Source organism: Cricetulus griseus, chromosome 8, assembly GCF_003668045.3.
Source record: "Cricetulus griseus strain 17A/GY chromosome 8, alternate assembly CriGri-PICRH-1.0, whole genome shotgun sequence".
NCBI lineage: Eukaryota > Metazoa > Chordata > Mammalia > Rodentia > Cricetidae > Cricetulus > Cricetulus griseus.
In genome coordinates, this window is record NC_048601.1 from 16,003,212 (window position 1) to 16,009,423 (window position 6,212).

A 6,212-nucleotide genomic window follows, 5' to 3' on the forward strand; every position below is an offset into this window, starting at 1 on the left:
GATATGAAGTTACCTTTTCAAGAAGATTGATTTTTAAGATTTAGGTGGGTTTTTTTTTTGTGTGTGTGTGTATACATGTGAGTGCATGTGCCTATGGAGTCCAGAAGGTGTTTGATCCCATGGAGCTCCCATGGAGCTAGAGTCACAGACTTTTGTGAACTGCCTGACATGCTTGTTAGGAACAGAACTAGGGTACTCTGCAAGAACAGTATGAGCTCTTAACTCCTGAGCCATCTCTCCAGCCCTTACTTTTTTTCTCCAAGGAAATTTTTGTTAGATTTTACTTTGCAAAGCAAGGTTAAGGTCAAAGGTCAGTCCTGTCTTTACAAAATTAATGTCACTACCACATTTTTATTTCCAGGACAGACCAGGACTCCTTGAGGGTTCCTAGTGTCTCTGATGATTTCTTTACTTGACAGTGCTCTCTGCATTTTGGACAGCTGCACCTACATGACTTGAATTTTCGGTAGGAGGCAGGCTGTGTGAACTCATAACAAGCAGTGACTATTGGAAAGATTGTCAGGTTCTTCACCCTCTGCTTAACAGCACAGAGACAAGTGCTGGTGTCTATGTCCCTTCTGGTTGTACTTCTCCTGATTCTTCTCTATGTACAGACATTTTACTCTGCCTAAGACATGAACAGATACTGACAGTGTGTTGGTTGTTACTGCCTTTGCTCTAGATCACAAATCTTCACTGGGCCGTTGAAGAGCCCTATCACACTGAGACCACACCGTTACACACGTAATGCATTACTGAAACTTCATTTGATTGCATATTACCTGTCAATATGAGTCTGGCATCACCCCTCTTGAAATGTATTAAGTCATAAGTATAAAAATTATAAATATAGACATAAGAGAAGAAAACATGTAGCCAGCAAATGGAGCAGTCACATGCAGAATCAGCTTGACCTCTAAAATAACCAGAGCCACAGTTGAGTAGATGTTTAAATCATTTACTACTGAGTTTCAACTCCTGAAGGCAGAGTGCCTTGGCAGAGGGGGCAATACATGTATGTAGTTGGTGAGACACAAAAGTATCTGATAATCCTACCTTGGAATAGGATTTTGTAGAAAATACTTTGGTCTTGAAATTTTAAAGCACTTTAATCTTTCATTTGTTGTTGCAAAATTGGGTCTTACTCTGTAGCCCATCTGGCTCTCCATTTTTAGCCTCCTGTGTGCCAGACTACAGGTTTGCATTCCCATGCAACTTACCACTTTTGTCCCCATCAGAATGTCTCTGATTATGTGATTCATAATTTTAATGATTAGGATTTGGTATTATGATTCATTATTTTATAGATTAGGTATTAAAATGCAGAGGAGGGATGACACTTGCTTTAACTTACATAAAATAATACAGGAAGGTAGTAATTAAGGAGACAGATGAGTGTGGTACTAGAAGGATGGCTGGCTGCCAATACAAAATCTGCTCTACTGAATTAGAAGCTAGTGAATTTTCTCTGGATTACTTAAGAGAGATAAGCAGAGTTTATCAGTGGAAGGCCGACCAACTTGACTTTCATACTACACTTATCCAGAGGGTTGGAAGTACCTCTTACCTCTTGGTTTTCATTTTCAGAGTCTTCTTTTTAAAATTAATTCCAGATGATTCCTAAGGAATGTCTTTCTTGTCTTCTTTCTCTTTCATGGATTTTGAAAAATTCAAACAGAACCATTATTTTCAACTTGGGAGTTATTGTGTAGAAAAGGAAGTCTGAAATCTGTTTTATCTATTTTTTACAAGCACATGATATTCCATATCAGAAAACTATGAAGCAATTCACAAGAAGGAACAGAAGAAGTAAAAAGTGTGAAGTAGCAGTTATGATGAGGCTGCTGTATTTCTAACACTACAGAGGTGGAGACAGGAGGACCAGGAGGCCAAGTCCATTTGCAGCTATATAGCAGTGGAGGTCAGCCTGGACAACAAGAAACCCTGTCACAAAACAGAAACAAACAAACAAAAATGCCCAAACAAAACCAACCCCAAAAACCTTGAGATTTAAGAACTAGACATTTTGTAGGAGGAGGGTGAGAAAGTTGTACTGGGTGTGCATGTGAGCTCTCCTGCAAGGAGCTCACATTAAATCTGGATGTTGGGAAGTAACTCTCCTACCTGGGGTATTATGTCTTGATATTAATGTTGCAGACAGTGAAAGGAGAGATCATTTCAAGATGTTATAATTTGATGAGTAGTAATAGCAATTATTATAAGATTATGTCTGTCCATATAATAATCAGTAGCAGCAACTAGTCAATATATGCTAAATATTTTGCATGTTATGTCTCTTAATTCTTTTTTTTTTTCCGAGGCAGGGTTTCTCTGTGTAGCTTTGGAACCTATCCTGGCACTCACTCTGGAGACCAGATTGGCCTCAAACTCACAGAGATCCGCCTGCCTCTGCCTCCCGAGTGCTGGGATTAAAGACGTGCGCCACCAACGCCCGGCTTGTCTCTTAATTCTTACAGTGACACTTAGACAGCATCACAAACCTAGTAAGAAAATGAGAAAACAGAGTACACAGCTCATGAACACTAGAGACCAGTATATTTGTGTTGATGGAAAGTTTTCTGGCTTGGCAAGGTCCCATTGCCGTGGAACCCCAAATAAATGCATGGGCGCTATATTACTTGTAAAACTGTTGGCTGGTGGCTAGGGCTTCTTATTGGTTAGCTCCAACTTAATTATTAACCCATAACGATCAACCTACATATTTCTACATGGCCTTATCTTACTGGAGAACTCCTGGTGCATCCTACCCACCAGGCTTCCACATGGCAACTGTTTCTGCCTACCTTTCCCAGAATTCCTGTCCTTTCCTACTCCCATCTACCTTCCTGCCTTATTGGCCAATAGTGTTTTATTCATTAACCAATAAGAGAAACATATACACAGATGGACAACCCCCATCACATTTGATTTCAGAAGTGGGATTTATTTACTGTACTTCTGAGACCTGACACAAAAATTGAAAGTGAGCTGAGGCTGAAGTATGCATGATGGGTAAGCAATATAAATTAGCTTTTAATGTGCAGCTGTGAACAACTGTAGGGAAAAGGGGGCCGAGAGAGCAATGTGCACAACTGCAACAGTGTGGGCAACAGATGGCAGGTTAGGGTTAGCCGCTGGGCTATTGCATGGTGCTTAAGGAAACAAAACAAAACAAAACAAAACAAAACAAAAACAGTTGTAACAGAGTACAAGCACACCCCTCACACATCCACACCTGTGCACACACTACTTCTCACTTCTGCTCATTAGAGTATTTCCCAGCTGTTCTTTCTTAACAATTAGGAAGTCTTTTACCATGTTAAGAGAAGAAGGGACTGGGTCCCTGTTTAGGTCTGTGTTTTGAAGGGAGCTTATTTTCCTGAGAGCATGGCAGTGAGCCTATTACAGCCACTAAAGCACTTCAGGTTCTGTGATATTCAGAAACACAATGCCTGAGTCCTTTGAGATGTAATTATAGAAACAAATTTCTTGGCTCGGTACGTTGTCTGTGAATGACTGACATTATCTTGTATGTGCACTGGAGTGTCTGCAGATGCTAACTGTCCCGGTTTACTTATTTATTTACTTTTAAATTGCTTACAGTTATTTACTTATGGGGGGCAGTGACCAGATGAAGCATGAACATGAAAGTCAGAGATCAGGTTGAAGGCATTTATTCTCTCCTTCCTCCTCATGTGGGTTCTGAAATTGAAGTCAGTTCAGCAAGGGAGGAAGCACACATATTTGCTCAGCTATCTTGCCAGCCCTTATTTATTTATTTATTTATTTATTTATTTAGAGACAGGGTCTTATGTAATCTAGTCTGGACTTGAGCTTTAGATTTCTACCTGAGGTTGACCCTGAACTTTTGATCCTTCTGTGCCTAGTTCCAAAGTCCTGGGATTACAAGTAGTGTCACCATGCCCTGATTATAAGGTGTTGGGATTGAATACTGTGCTCACGCTTGCACTCACTCTACCAGCTGATCTGCACCCTAGACTCCTTGGTAGTGGTTTATTAACCATTTTTATTTTAAGGCTCTGCCTGTGGCTTGGAGATAGAATGCTTTCCTAGTATGAACATGGCTCTGGTTTCTATTTCCAGCAACACACATACATACACACAAAAAATATAAGAATCCCCTTGTGGTTATCAGAAAGAATTCTGGCTGGAACAGCCACTTGCAATCACTTTCAATGATGACTCTCACACTCTCTGGAGGATACTCTGAGCTGAGCATGAAGGATGAGCTCAGCTTCATAGATTAGGAAGTGGAACCTTCAGTGGCTTGAGATAAGTTGACTGTAGGAATCTGATTCTTGACCTGAGTTCTTTCTGCTATTAGACAAGGATAATACATTAGCCCTGTTTTGTTCAACTTGGCTGTCTCCCAGACTGGGACAGATAATGCCCTTAACAAACACCAGAAGAACGCAGTAAACTCTAACACTCCACCCTGACTGTAGGTCAGGAGAGAAATTGTGATGCCTCATTGAAATAGATAGATAAAAAAGTATATCTGATCCTATTTTAAAATAATTTTTTGAGACAGGGTCTCACTATGTAGACTGGACCAGCCATGAACACATAGAGATCCTCTTGCTTCTGCCTCCCAAATTCTGGGGTTATAAGCATATGCCTAAATGTATATTCAAAAATTACTAATTAAGCTGGGCATGGTAGAGCACACTTGCAGTCCAGGCCCTCAGGAGGCAGAGGCAGGTGAATCTCTGTGAGTTTGTGGCCAGTATAGTCTACATAATGAGTTTCAGGCCAGCTACAGCTTCATAGTGAGGCCCTGTCTCAGACATAAAGATAAAATTACTAATTCCTATGTATTTAATTTTGACTTAACTTGTCTCCCTCCATTCTTAGCTATTTATTTATCTATCAGCATATCAGTTTTTATTATCAGAAAATCACTTTTAAAAATGTTTATTAATTGGATTTTTCATTGTGACTTTCTTCTCTGGGAAAATATTCCATCTTTGAAGTTTACAAAGTAATAAGTTACCAATCTCACATAATCTCAGAAAGATGTTTACTAAAACATATTTTGTTATCAGTGTAGTAATGATGTAAATTTTTTTGATTGTGCAAGTAATCCATTGTCTGAACTCTAGTACTTCTAACCCCTCTGTCAGCATCCCCTGGGGATCTTCCCCACTGTTGAACACTAGCATGAGGAGTCATAATCTAGGACCCTTTATCATCCTCATCCCTGGAAGCAGTGGGGAATGAGCAGCAGGGACACTATTTTCACAAAGCTCATATGAAGTGCATTGATGCAGGCAGGTGTGAGGACCACTGACCTGCTGGAGCCCTGAGTGTCTACAACTCAACCTTGGAAGCCTTCAATCATGCCAGTCCCTCATTCACAACTGCTTACATAGCTTGGAGAGATGCCTGACCTAGTTTTCTTACATCCTTACCCCTGTCTCTTCCTGGAGACACTCACTCTGGTCCTGCCTGGATTATTCTGTGCTCCCCTCCCTTTGATCTGTGTTCACTCAAAGTGCACTTTCAACCCTCCCATGCTGTCCAGTTTTCTTCTCTGCTGATGCTTGACTCCCCTCCTCCTTCAGCCTCCACAACAGCTCCTTGTTCTCCTGTTTCCCTCTTTGCTCCTTCTTAAGGTCTTTGTTCATTTCCTCCTTGGGTGTAATTCACTTCTTTATGTTTCCTAAATGTTTAGACACTTGCATCATGTACAAGTCTCTCTTTTCTTCCTGATTTCCTTTCATTTTTTTCTCTCTCTTTCCCCTCTACTTCCAAGACTTCAGTATTATTGAACAGATCCTAGGACTGGAGAGATGGATCAGAAGTTAAGAGAGTTGGCTGCTCTTCCAGAGAATCTGGGTTCAATTCTTTGCACACACATGGTGGCTCACAATCATTTGTAACTCCAGTTCCTGATGTGGGAGGTCCTTCTGTGTATATGTTTGTCTTATTGGTTGATAAATAAAGTACTGTTGGCCAATAGGGAAGCAAGTTAGGCAGGGCTAGGAGAGAAGGAGGTTTCTGGGAAATGTAGGAAAGGAGAAAGACGCCATGTGATCCCAGGAAGAGAGGATGCATAAGGCCGGCGTCCTCCGTAAGATAAGTCCTTATAAAATATATAGATTAGTAGTTATGGTTGATAATTAAGACTGAGATAGGAAATAAGAGATCCTAGTCATCGTTGGCCCAGCAGCGTTGTAACTAATATGACT